General features: G+C 38.5%; 1 protein-coding gene and 1 long non-coding RNA gene across 4 annotated transcripts in view; one reads left to right on the top strand and one right to left on the bottom strand.

Annotated features, from left to right (window-relative positions):
* ptn (pleiotrophin) overlaps nt 1–14,602 on the top strand; it is a 99,728-nt gene that overhangs the window by 14,764 nt on the left and 70,362 nt on the right. Inside the window, exon 2 of one of the 3 annotated variants that reach the window (XM_015353017.2) lies at nt 6,542–6,575. The exons of the other annotated variants lie outside the window; for them this stretch is intronic. The gene's annotated coding sequence lies outside the window, so the exon portion shown is untranslated. The remainder of the gene's footprint in view (nt 1–6,541; nt 6,576–14,602) is intronic. 3 annotated transcript variants of the gene reach the window in all.
* LOC138240812 (uncharacterized) lies at nt 6,071–10,225 on the bottom strand. Its single transcript, XR_011190058.1, has 2 exons — nt 10,155–10,225; nt 6,071–8,818 (listed from the first exon to the last, which is right to left on the bottom strand). It is a non-coding gene; the product is annotated as an uncharacterized lncRNA (long non-coding RNA).

Below are 14,602 nucleotides of genomic sequence, written 5' to 3' on the forward strand. Positions count from 1 at the left end.
TTTCAATAAGTGCAGGACAGAGGTATACACTGAGCAGCAACTGAGGCATTCAAGCACCTCCACCACAGAAGATAATTTCGATTGGATTGAATGTGCAATTGTGAAAGACCAAAGGAAAATAGAGCAAATAAACTCAACATTAACCTGTGTACTATGCACAACATATTCTATGGGTCATTGAAATACTGCAAATTGTTCACTTACTAGGTTCCGCGGAATCTCAGACCATCCGAAATCTGGATGGGTCTCTTCTATATTAATGCTATATTAATGTACAGGTATTAATGTCAGGCTGCTCACTGTTACCTAAAATATTTTACAAATGGGAAGTGCAGTATTAGACCTCCTTGACTGGATACACATCGATTTCCATATCTTGGTCTCAAAGAAGTATCTGTTATCCAGAGCACTTGCTACCAAAGGTAGGTCTTGATTTTAGGAAGTTGAGAAATAATACTACACTGAATCAAATGTATTGGCATAACAGTGCTTACTAGTTCAAAACAACTTTAGTTTTCACTATATTTAGATATATCATTTTCATCAGTTGCAGCTTACAAAATAATAGAAAGATGTTATGCAAATCTTGAAGAATAAGAAACAGCAAATTCCTAATACAGTAGGAGCAGAGGGGTAAAGAAGGAGTTTAGAGAAGGTGAATCTCTGATATCCTTGGTGAGAGAGTTTGTGAGCTTAGGGGCATAAGATGAGAAGGCCCTGTCACCCATAGAGTGTAGATGGGCTTGTTGGACAGATAGGAGACCAGAATTAGAGGAGCAAAGGTTGCGAGATGGGGAGTGGGGTGATAATAGCTTAAGCAGGTTCTAAGGTGCAAAGCCATGCAGAGTATTATAGGTGAGCATAAGGATTTTGAAGTTGGCACGAAACTTGACAGGAAGCCAGTGCAAGGACTCCAGGATAGGAATAATGTGATCACTTGCACTAGACCTGGTCAAGATTCTGGCTGCCGAACTTTGGACATACTGGAGTCTGTTCAATGTGGATTTAGATACCCCAGCAAGTAGAGCACTACAGTAATCAAGACAAATGTGTTAATCATCTTTTCAGCCACTGTTAGTGATAACAAAGGGTGTAGTCTAGTGATATTTCTGAGGTGAAAGAAAGATGTTTAAATAATGTGCTGCACATGGGGGTCGGATGTTAAGCCTGAATCAAATATCACCCCAAAGATTTTCAATTTAGACTGAAGCTCAAGTACAGACAGGGTTACAGGATTGGGTTCATAAAGTTGATGGGGGGTGCCAATAAGCATGACTTCAGTCTTGTCACAATTAAGATTAAGCACCATTTGCATCGACAGCTTTAATATATAGAGGAACAAAGGAATGTTTGCATCTGTTTGACTTACATTTGGGAACTCTAAAATGTTTGCCAGAAGAAAGAAGTTGGTATTCAGAATTGAGGATCCTGGGAAGGGTTTTTTCTGCCTGTTTGATTATGGCTTTTTCAAAGATTGTCTGAAGGGAGGGGTGCTGTTTCACTCACATGACCTTCAAAGCTGTTTGGATGAGATGGGTAATTTGCAAAATTTGGAGTCATTCAAGTTTTTATGTCAGAGATACAATTAGATAGAATAGAGACAGCCACGTCAGTGTCAGGTTTGGTATGGATGTATATTTGAGTATCATCAGGATAGAAATAATAGTTGAGGCCATGTAATCTTTAGAGCTGACCAAGTGAAAAGTAGGGGACTCAGTATTGAGCCCTGAGGAACACCAGACCAATTTCAGACCAAAATCCACCAAGAGAGGCAAAGTAACAGCGATCAGTGAGGTAAAACTTGAACCATTTGAGAGCAGTGTCAGACACAGTCTTAAAACGAGAAAGTAAGATGTTATGGTTAACAGTGTCTAAAGCAGCACTAAGATCAAGAAGAATGAGCATAGAGAGAGAACCAGAATCAGAAGATATTAAAAGATCATTAGTAACTTTTAATAGGTTTATTCCATGCTGAAAAAAAGAAGAAAGAGAACACACCGTTTCGGCCGTGGAGCCTTCTTCAGGTGTGAAAGAGACAGGGCGGTAGGCAAAGGTAAAGTAGCGGGAGAACAAAGGTTGGGAGGGAGGAGGAGTGAGAGGCGGGAGCAGGGGACAGAAAGAGAGGCCAATCAAGAGGTGTGAAGTCAGAATGGGTGCAGAGAGGTGTGAAATGAAACTTCCAATGAATGGAGAAAATTTAAAAGAACAGTAGTCTGTCGTTAAGGGAAGGGAGAATATGTGATCCTAGCTGCAGAATAATTTTAGTTTCGGTGGTCTTTCTGATGTATGAGTTCGAACACGTCAGGGCTGTGAAGATTAAAGATCTCTCCAAGACCATTGTTTCTCATTTCACCTCTGACGGCCACGGCCACTCTAATCTCTCCGTCTGTGTTCTCAAAGACGGTTTTCCGAACAATCATTCTTACAATATTACAATATTACAATAATCAAATGTGTCTTCTACCAGGAAATAATTCAGTTTCAGTTGCAGCAGTTGCAGTGAGGTGTACCTTTGAAGCATGTTCGATGAATCTGCGACGATGCAACAAGACAAGAAGGAAATCCTGAATCAATGTGGTAGCACGTGGTTAAAAGGCCTCAGTTGAACAATTTCATCAGGGAGTAGTTGGCAGTAGAAGCAATAGTCACAATGCAAGTGGGTTGCATTTGTAAATTGCAACAAAAAGCTAATAAAAATAAATAACCAGGGCAGCAGAGAAAGAAAAAAGATGAAAAAGTAGATTTTAAAAAGAAGTAATTTGAAAAACTGGTGAGAGGAGCGGCAGACAAGCACACCAGTGTTCCCTCTCAGCCGGGACTGGAATAAGAGCTAATCAAAAGCTGGGGAAGCCAGTCTCACCTGGAAAGCATTGGGCGGGATACACCCTGGACATGATGCCAGTCCATCGCAAGACACACACATACTGTACACAAACACACACAGTCACTCTAGGGCCAATTTTTACAGAAGCCAATTATCATATCAATATGTCTTTTGAAATGTGGGAGGAAAACAGAGCACCTGAAGTAAAGAAATGCAAGCAACAGGAGAATATACAAACTCCATGCAGATACCGTAGTGTAGCACACTAGAAACAAAGACGACAATGCTAAACACTGTGCTGCACTTCTGCCCCCAACAACAAAATCGTGTATTAATAATAATAGAATTATAAGTAAGAGACACCTTTTTCACATTGTGAAATTTCACACATAAACATCTTTTTGTAACGGAACAGTTCTTTCCGGACCCTATGTGGACGACACAATCCGAAGTAGTGAGGAAACACTGGGGAAAAAGGTCATGCAGGAATAAGGGGATGAAAACAGGGGGGCATGTCCAAAGTGCCCTGGTGCACGGGGGAGGTGTGGGCGATGCAAACAATCCAAATAATAAATCCATAGGCGAATCCAAAAATGGGCAAAAGTACATGGCTAGGTGAACCATCCACGACAAAGGTTTAAAACCAGGAACCGGGTCGGAACCGGAAGGGGGAACAGGAACAGAGACTTTAAAACATGAAAGAGCCATACTCATTGGGACCCGGGCTCGCACGATATGGAAATCAAATGCGGAGCCCGGATCTGACTGAGCTTTTAAGGGGAACGGGAAGGAGGCTGGAACAAGGGGCAGGTGCACAGAATTAAGTCCTAAGTGAAAAGAGCCAGAGCGCCCTTAAGGAGGAGGGACTACAATCGTGGCACTTTTGCTTCCAGAGTTGTTCTTTTTGGTTAGCCCAGTTCTACCTCAGTTCCAGGGGTGTAAGTTTATCTGGTGTCTTTCATAGCAACGAAACAAGAACAATCTCCTAGGCTTGTTGATACCTTTACGTCAAAGTCAGCTCCTAAGCAGTGTAACATAAAAGTGTTTTTTTTTTTGTCAAGCAACTGGATATTAAAACAAGTTTTTGAAATTCTGGTAATATTAATATTACAATCCCAAGCTCTTCCCAAGTGCTTTTCAGTTTTGAGCATGGTTTGTGTTTCCGTATATGCAATGTCTTTCTTACACCAGCAGTCCTAATGCTTTGGTCTGTCAAATCGTGTTTTTACTCTTCCAGTATTATAAAATTATAGCTTTCACACCTTGGAGACTTTGGTAAAACAGCACTCTGCAACTGACACAAGGTGTTTCCATGAGTGGAAAATGTTATTGACAGTGCTAGTAATAATCCTACTGCTATGTAATTCACAGAAGCTGGGTTGTCATTAAAATAAAATATTTAGTCTGTTAATTCAGGTACCTAAGTTGATTAATGGGTAGCTTAATTGGTGTACTTTCTAAAATAATGGTAATGATCTTAAATTAAACTTAAACCCAGCAATACTTTAAATTTTAAATAATTTATATAATTTATATGAAGAAGTTAAGAAGTTACATGTACACCCAGGGAGTATTTACTGTATTTGGTTTTCAATTTGCATTACTACTTCTTCAACTGTTTCCATAAAATAAAATAATAGTATGTTCAGGATACTGTATTTCTCATTTGTATATCTACTCTGATTCAGAATCTATTTACTCAGTAAAAATAATTCCTGATGTGGTACGTTCTAACTTATATTGCCCAGTCCTTGTTTCATGTTGTTGTGTGGGCCTATTGAAATGATAAGTCACTGCACTATGATGAAAGATACAAGATACTTGATACAAAACTGAAAAGTACTGTACAGTATGTGCAATTTTCTCATTTGTATTAAAGAGTGTACTTTTGAATGTAGTTTTACTTGATCCTAAAATAAAATGTACTGTAATGCATTCTCACTAGACATTGTTTTACAGTAATTCTGCCTACAAGATTCCATTCTGATGCAACATTCTGGAATTCTGCAAGTCAGAAGTGTGATCTTTTGCTACATTTGTTAGTTGAAGAATTGCTCTTTACAAAGTTTGGTGACAACCAGTCAACCATCATTAGTGACAGAATTCCAAAAACACTTGTCAAATTCACAATTTTGTCTTTATTAAGTTCCTCCTGAATTCTTTCACACAATCACTGTTTAGCACACATTGATAAATATAGGGAGTAATTTGTAACAATTAAAACCTAGAGTAAGATTGTAACACCTACTTCTAGACCTTCATGTCCAATTATGATGATTAGTCAACTGCTGCATATGACCCACATTAGAAGACAAAATGTTAGAGCTTTTTGTCCTGGGGTGCTTTCAGTTTTCATGCTAATGAAACAGTGATAATATAACATTTGTTAAAAACGTATTACATTTAGGACTTGAACATTTTTAGTTGGGATCTCCTACTTTTATTTTTCCTTGTAGTGAAAAAAATATTAACAAAAAAAACTTGGTAAATTAGATATCACACCTTATGGGGGAATGTCAGTCTGTTCCCCAAAATCTGACTTACCCTCTTAAATACAGACAGGCAAGGCTGAAAGACTCAATTGAGAAAGAGCCCCCTTCACTCTCCAATGATCCCCTAACCATCTACCCTTCAACCCTACCACTATGGTTGCCATGGAAATGAAAAGCTTCACCGAAAAAACGGGGGCATCCTACCTCTGGTCTTTTCATTGGCATCTCAAAGCAAAAGAAAGAAGCTCATTCATCAGGGAGAGAAAGGCATGCTGGGAAAAAAGGGCTGACCTGGATTTAAGAGAAGGAGTAAAGAGTGTGGCAAAAGAACATCTTTATCATGAAATAGAGAGCATTCAGCCAGCCAAAAGAGAGCAACAATTTGGGTATGACAGTGAAATATAATTTGTTACCTGGGCCCCCACTTTGTCATATTTAATTCATGAAATATTTCAAGAATGTTATTTTTTTCTTTATCAGTACAGTTTTCAAGGCAGGTATGTAGACTGCTTCATATGGTTCCCTTACGCATTGCATTGAAGAATTTTTAAAATACTAGTGTTACAAAATACAAAAATATAGAAATACACAAAACAGGTGGAACGTGATTTAAAAATAAATAATCATAACCCCCTAAATTGTAAAGATTTTGAGAAGAATATGTCAGAGCACTTGGTATTATTAGAGGCAAAGGATTCTTTGTGAAAACTTCAGTGATAAGACAGCTTAAGTGAAAACAGAAATAATTCAGGTACACTGGGTTAAACATTTATTTATGACACAACACAAATTAAACAACACACAACATAAAAAAAATATAAAAGTTACACTATTTACAAATAAGGCATGTCGAAGGCCTACGTCCTGACAACCAGAGATACCCCAGACTGCTACCAAGCATTCAAATCCTATGTAACACTTAACAGGCTCAAAAACAGAGATATAGCCAACAGAATGCAGCCTAGAGTTAAATCTCTCTATACAGTATATAAACCCAGATACAAAATGAATGGGAAAAATATTTCCCTATTCCAAAAACGCGTTAAGTAATCAGGGGAGGCCATATTTAACCTAGGGATTCTCTATACAGGAAATCTGAGCTTCTCAAAAACCAAAGAAGGACAAGTTCTCTTAAACAAGGTTCAAATGCTTAACTGTAATCAGCCAACTGTAATTGGCTCCTCTCCTCTTCCTTTGTGTCTTTCTGTCTTTTCTTCTTCCTCAGTTCCTCAAGTTGAAGCTAAGCAGGTGTGAGACTGGTCAGTACCTGGATGGGAGACCTCCTGGGAAAAACTAAGGTTACTGCTGGAAGTGGTGCCAGTAGGGGGTATTCAATCTGTGGTCTGTGTGGGCCCTATTGCCCCAGTATAGTGACGGGGACACTATCTTGTAAAAAGGTGTTCCATTTTGGATGAGACGTAAAACCTAAGTCCTGACTCTCTGTGGTGATTCTCGAAAAGAGTAAGGGTTTTACCCTGGCATCCTGGCCACATTTCCCATTAGCCATTTTCAGTCACAGCCTCCTAATAATCCCCACCTATGAATTGCCTTCATGTTGTTCCACTGAAAGCTGATGTGTGGTGAGCATATTAGCGCACTATGGCTGCTGTCAAATCATTCAGGATGGTGCTGAACAATTGTGATGGTGGAGGAGAGTCCCCATTACCTGTAAAACACTTTGAATGGAGTGTCCAGAAAAGCACTATATAAGTATAAGTAATTATTATTAATTATTAATACCCAAGGTCCTTTCTTGCTTTATAGTCCCTGAGAAGTATAAATGTTAACACATGCTAGATGTTTGACTATTGTCCCTAGATTCTTCTCAGTAGTCACTTCCAATAACTGTAACAATAGATAGCTATACTTATTTATATGTGTTTGTTTGCTATGTGTTGATTTTATCTCCTCACATTTTTTTTGCTGAGTGATAAAGTATTTTCTTTCTTAATATGTTGGTTGTAAAATTCTAAGCTTTTTGCTACATATTATTGCTGTAACATTTGCAATGTTCATTTTTTACAGGTCAGTAAGTGTCTTGAATATAGGTTGTCTCAGATAAATAATAACTAAATAAGTAATGTAGTAACTTCTACATTTCTACACTATTTGTTTTTTTGTATACACTGTATCCTGTTCTTATCCTTTATAAAGGAATATATTGTCCACATTCCTGAGGACAATGGAAACCACATTTTATTCAAAACATAAAGGCTCAAACTAAAAACTTCTAATGCTAAGATTACAGTAAATGTCAATACAGAGTAAAGAGTAAATAAAATCAAACTCAGACCCTTTAACTCAGTTTTTTGGTAGAAGCACCTTTTAGAGCAATTGCAGACTTAAATTAAATCTCTCTGGGTAAGTCTCCTTTTGTACACTGCCTTGGTGCAATTTTTAACTATTCTTTTGGGCAGATTTGTTCAGGCTCTCTTAAGTCAATAGGAATTATGTCAGGACTGACTTAACAGGATTTAATTAAGCTAAAATGAACCTTTAGTAAATGTAACGCTCAGCATTTAGACCAAAAAGATCCAGTTTAGTGTAATCTGCCCAAACATTTTGTAGAATCACTCAGGTGCTTTGTTGTAGACTCTGTAACAGGGTACTGTGAGGTAATGAACAGACCTGCGGTGATCGTTGACCCCAGTCAATATCTCTGTCAACAAGTAGACTGTCAGCAATGAGCTCTCTGGGGAATACTTGTTTGCTTTGTAACTATCATCTTGAAATAGGAGAAGTGTTTTATTTCTTCTCTCTTTTTATAGGAGAGAACAGGATTGAGAGCTGTGATGAACACTTGATCAGTCACTTGTGCACCCCATATAGGGGTCTCTCTTAAGGAGAGAATCTGTAGCTAATAACAAACTTGTTGTTGTCCTCACAGTGGCATCCTTCATGAGTTTCCTTTCCTGGCTGCTCAGTTTGGAGGGATGACCTAATCTAGGCAGTGTCTGGGTAGTACGATGCACCTTCTACTTCTTGATGATTGAGTAGACTGTGTTCACAGGAATATTCACAAACTTCAGCATTTGTTGTACCCTTCTTCTGATCTGTGCTGTTCAATAGTTTTATGCAATGTTAATGTTGACTCTTTGCTTGAAATTCACTTCCTGACCATTGAACATCAAATTATTTTGTTCACCTTAATTAACTTAGGTTTTCCCCATCAAAAGGTTTGAATGATCATACAAGCATGAAAGTTCAATTTTGTAATATGAATTATTAATTTACTTCTTTCTTTTTGTTTTCTTGCCGTAAATGTGTGGAGTAGATTGTGTATATAATAAATATTAATTGATAATTCAAATTGCCCCTGACATCAAGCTTTAAAGCTAAAAAATTAGTAAGATATATTTGCAAGTCACTATAAATACATATTGTGATGTTCTGGGGTTCCAGTAGATTGCTAGCCCAGATACTTTTAGCAGAGTGACAGTCATAGGTTAAGTGTTTACAGTATGTGCTATTGCCATGGTGTTTTTATCTTCATGAAGCACCCCTAGAAATAAGCAAAAATACATTTTCAGTTAATACAGTAGGTCTATTTGAAAGCCTGGGAGCAACACCATTAACTAATCATTAAATGATGGTAACCAAATACCTCACAGATCCTTTAAATCGATCTCTGCATTTTCCCAAAAATCATTCTGAAAGTACTCCTTTCCCAGTTGCTCCATTGGTTATAGAAGTTTGTCTGACAATAAAAGCTCTATCATAAGACCAGGTCTCACCCAGAGCCATGCTTGTTCCTTTTTAAAGTCTGAGAAACAACCTAAATTGAAAGAACTGTGATCCACAACCTAGACTTAAAGCTCATTTTGGATGTCTTCTCTCAAAATGCTTTCTTAGATCCTAAGATTGTGTTTTCTACCTCGCATTATATAGGAAGATCCTCAAATGTACAGTACAAACTTTAGCAAGTAAGATTAAAGGGTTTAGAAACTTACTAGTTCCATTGTCCATAATTCCTTTGTAACTTTCCCCCATAATGTTTAACAGTATATTAAATAATATACTAAATGTTTTCTTAATTTTATTAATTGTTGAAAATATTAGTGAAATAGACTCTCAGTGAGTAGAGTAGGCTTGGGAAGCACAAGATAGACTTCCCTGACCTAACTGTCTACAATCCCTACATCTGAATCTGGTGGAATGTACAATTCAGTCCTACACACCATTATCCTTGATACAAACACAACTGAAGGCTTGGGCTAAGAATACTGAAAAGTTATTTTCAAGCTGTGCTTCGATTGTTTTTCTTTGCAAATACAGTATGTTTGGTCAGAAACCAAAATGAGTGAATTCTAAATACTAAATTATACATTTTGGTCAGTGAATTTTTAAGGGTCAGTACATGGTCAAGTACATCAACATAAAGTCTAAAAAATCAGGCAAATACAATAAAAGAATAGCAGCTGATTATTGTGCTTATTTACTGTAGAGCAGGGGTGCCCAACCAGTGCTTGTCGGTCGATCGATCGCAAGAATGTTTGGAAAAAAATAAATGGGCCATTTGACTTTTGACTTTTTTGATAGCCTAAAAATTCATTCAGATCTGTGCATGTTATCATACATTTCATTGCCCTTGTGTGTGTTTAAATCTTGTTGAATGGGTTGTGATCGTCTCTTCCCTGAGTGCTGGCTGACACTGAAAAGGCTACAGGAGCTCCGTAAATAGTCTTGTTGTGCTCTGGTTATTGCCGCACGAACCCCACATTCTCTACAGTGCAAAGTGGAGCGAAACGGACTCGCTAACAGTTTGGTAAGTTTGATTGCCTGTTTGATAGTTGTAGTGTTTGAGTGAAAATGATGAAGCAAAGAGACCGAAATCTTACCGGTACCACAAGTAATGGGAGCATGATTATTCTTTTGTACTTTCGCATTCAAATCTGCAATGCTGACATCTAAGGGAAAAAGAGAAATATAGAACAACATTTCAAAATTGTACACAAAACATATAACGTGGATTTTCCGGCTAAAAGTGAGTTATGGAAAAGAAAAGTGAAAAAATTTCAATCTCAACTAGCAGCAGTCGGTTTTCACGAGGCCTAATACGAGGGAAAACGGCAATCATCGCATCGTTCCGTGTGAGCCAGGTCCTGGCTAAACACAAGAAGTCATTCAGGGATCGAGAAGTAATTAAAAAAACGCGTTTACTGAGGCTGCTGACTTGTTGTTTGGAGATTTCAAAAGCAAACATTTTTGGGAAGGTTCAGACAGCTGTTGCCTGAAATCAAAGAGTTTCTCAAGTTGTCTAAACATGGTGAATATGCCCAATTAGAGGATGACCACTGGCTTGTGGATTTATTATTTCTCACATACTTGACTGAACTGCTGAATGTTGAGCTGTAGGGACAAAATAAAAATGTCATCGACATGATCAGCAGGGTCAACACGTTAAAGGAATTATAAGTGTTCTCAAGTAAGCTTCTCAGTGCCAATGCTCACATTAAGGTAGGCTATTCTTTTTTTTCGAAAAGGGGAAACATTACTTGTTCACTGTAGCATGAGTCACTTGCTTTTATTTGCTGTCATTCTAGTGATGGGTATTGTTACTGTACTGATGTGCCCACAGTCTGTTTTTCTTATATCAGAGCTTCAAATTCACACTAGTAGGTCGCACTGGACTGGCAAATGAAAAAGTAGATCTTATGTTAAATAAGGTTGGGCACCCCTGCTGTAGTATGTATGTACTGTACAGTGTAAATCAAATAATTGAACTGTGCTGGTTTAAAGTTGAACATCAGCTTTCAGTATGGGCATTGAGAATTTAATATGATGTAAATAGTGGCTTTAAAATAACACTTATAATGACTTGTAGTAACATGGAACAGCAACTGGCTATCCTCGTAGCATGCTGAGGCAAGGATTTTACAGTGGATTTGACCTCACCTATCCTCCACAATACTGCACACTACATCCTAGCTGTGGTTTTAATTTGTAGGATTTGTGAGTATTGTGACTATAGTAGGCTATTGGCTCTACTTTCAGGCAATAAGGGACATTTTGGACTGCATTGGAGCTTGATTCAATAAAATGATTCAAAATCAGCATTTGCTTGGTAAGTATCAACAATCAATCATTTGCTGTACATAAATTACAAAACAAATGCTAGTCTTCAGTATGAATTAAATACATCCAGAATATAGACTTGATCCCAAAATGTTCAAGCCTGGGTTTGAGAAAATATTGAATTGTATCCACAACACATGGAGAACCCTTCAGTGTTAAATAGCTTGGCAATGCACAGGTGTGTGAAGCATCATCAATAATATGCTTGGAATGATAAATAGGTTCACTAGATAGGTAATACAGTAACCATTATTTAAACTCTAATCGTAAAATTGAATTGTTAAATTCAAAATGTTGTTGAATACTAAAGTTCTGGTAAGTGCCATAGAGTCGGTTTGGACGCAAAGTGATATCAAAAAGTCAAACTTTAAGCTGTGTTTTTATGTCAAACACTGTCTTATTTGGAGCCACCAGAGGGCAGTGTGTAATTAACAAACAAAAGCTTCCACTTCTAAACTATTTGCTAGCATAGATTGTCAATATGGGTCATCTGTGACCCCCTTCTTCTTACCTGGGTTAAATTTATTAATTACAAATTTATTTAAACAGTTGTGTGTTTTTAAATGCTAAGAATAAAAAAAGAACACATATATAATGTCTGACTACAAAATCTGTTACAGAACTTTATTCACCATTTAAACTTTCCATTTTATAGCACAATAAACTATATTTTTCCATACAGTAGGACATTATGCCCTTCCAGTGAGTTTGACTTGTATACTTTTCACTGGATTTGTATTACAAAAATGTCCCAATGCGTCCCAATGCATTTCAAAAATCTTCTGGAGGGTGTACAACTTGGTCTGGTGTTTCAAAGATCTCATTCTATGAAAACCATTAGTTTACCTGCATAATGCCACATATCCAGGTATTTATGATTTATCATGAAAACTAGAAAGAAAGGTATTTCTTATTTCTTTTTGTTTATAAAAGACAAAGTAATTGGCTGGTGAAAATGTCAGTAGTCTGACAGAAAAAGAACAAGATGTCTTGGTTTTAAACATCAGAGATATCATGATGGGGTTCAAGAAGGAACTCTCTGTTAAGTACTGTAATAGGATGTAGTGAGAGAAAGCCTGCTGCCTCAGAGAAACAACAGCAGATAACATGAAAGCATGAAGCCTGAAGTATAATTACAGAACAGCTGGGCTGAATAAAAGCCGGAAGAGTTATGGATCAAAAAGATGCTGGCTGACTTTTTTTCAGATGTGATATATAGAGAAATACAAATAAGCATTCTAGAGAGCACTTGACAAATGCTTACAAAACATTAATTGACAAGATTTGCGCTGTAGTTTATTAATTGTCAATTTAATTTAAGTATTTTCTGCTTTTAAGGATTTTTAACATATAACTCATAATGTACAAGTTTCCCTTTGTTCCTTGAATTGTGTTGATGAGCGAAGAACAAATCTGTAAGAACACTTGGTTGCAAGTTCATAGGGGATTTTTGCCTTCAGTGTTTGACAGGTGTGTGTTAATTGCTTGGAGAGAGCATAACATTAACTAACACTCCATGGGGTAAAATAAAGTACTGTGAGATTTCTACCTCCCCTCTTTTTATTGGGAATATTACAGTGGTTCTCAAGAGGAAGGATGAATCCAGCATTTCTTTCACCTCCTGAGAGCTTCAGTGCCCCTAGTTGAGTTATGGGCCTGAACACTGAGCCCAGAGCACCTATAATGAGGTAGGGCAAGCAACTATTTCATCCCAGGTAGGGTGTTACCACTGGAAGGCTTCTGGAAGCTCTAAGTCTGTCTTCATACTCTTTTCCAGAGAGGCATAGACTCTGTGTAGTGTTATCTGGCAACTCATGAGAGAGTAGGTCCAGCTCTCCCATCATTACTGTTTATACATTAATGAATAGTGGTTTCTTTGCTCTTGATTCAAGCCTTTGGTGCCTCTTTCCCACAGAGCACAGACCACTGCATCCCTGGTAACCTGGTTCTAGAGCCACACTGCCTCTTAAGGGACATTGGTTGCTGTGAATTGCAATTAGCTTGCTGACCTTACATGGCCTCTAGTGATCCAGACCAACCCTTGTACTTCCCATCAGGAGAGGAAAGGGATACAGAGTACAGGGATTGGGATTGTACCAACCTGAACAGCTCAGGAGGGACAATCTGGGAGACAGGCGGTATGCAGGCAGAGCACTGAATCTCTCAGGAGGGAGACTGATGACTGTTAAAGATCCAACTAGCTCCAACTAGCCGAAAAAATCCAAGCCATGAATATAGGACTCTTGGCAGATTGGATTTGGATGGCAGCAAACCCATCGAGGTTCTCTGAAGGATTGTTAGCACACCTACATAGGTGCACACATGCACACATGTCTCCCATAACTGTGCTCAACCTCAGGTCAGTTGAACCCAGCTGAGTTTCTTATGGGAGAAGGTCAGGATGGACAATAGTCAATTCACGTTCATTAGCAACTGCCATGACCAGCTGAGCAGAAGGGAAGCTTTGTCTGGTTTGGCACTTGGTCCTTCTTGTCAGACTGTGTTGGAGATGACTAATTTAAGATTCCTTCAGCCTCACGTGCCTACCCAATGAGATAGCCAGGAAAATGTGGTGTCTTAGACTGTTGGTGCTTAAGTAATGATGAAGTAAGGCCAATTAGCTCTTCCTGGGCCTCCCTCAAACACAAGTGGTCTACTCCAAAAGCCCAGGAGTTTCTCCCCTGTTTGACAAAAGCTACACTCAAGCTGTTCTTGCCACAACAGTATGGTCTCTTGTCCCTCCTGATTGGCAATCCAACCAAATACTTGCCAAATTGGGATTCATCCATCTTCCTCCCTTCATCCATGTTGTACCTGTTACGATCCCTGCCTCTCGGCAACGGAGGAGGCAGAAGTAGGTGTAGCCCCTATCCATCAGTTCACCTATCAGTTTTCCCATTCACCACCACACCCCCGTCTCATCCTACTTAAACACCTGTCCTTCCCTACCTCGTTGCTCAGTATTGGTTTTCCCTATCGAGCTTCCTGGTTGCGCTTCTTCTACTCTGTTTTTGTCTTGGATTTCGGCTTACGGTTTTTCCCTTTGGACTTCGGCTTTTCGGATCTCGGCTTGGATTGGTACTTTCGCTCTGTCTTGGATTACTGGCTACCTCTGGATTCTCGGATTGCTCTACGGACTACGACTTCGGATCACACTTCGGCTTCGGTACACATTCCCTTTCGGATATCTTGCTCCCCCTGGACTCGTTCG

Source organism: Lepisosteus oculatus, chromosome 7 (genome assembly GCF_040954835.1).
Source record: "Lepisosteus oculatus isolate fLepOcu1 chromosome 7, fLepOcu1.hap2, whole genome shotgun sequence".
NCBI lineage: Eukaryota > Metazoa > Chordata > Actinopteri > Semionotiformes > Lepisosteidae > Lepisosteus > Lepisosteus oculatus.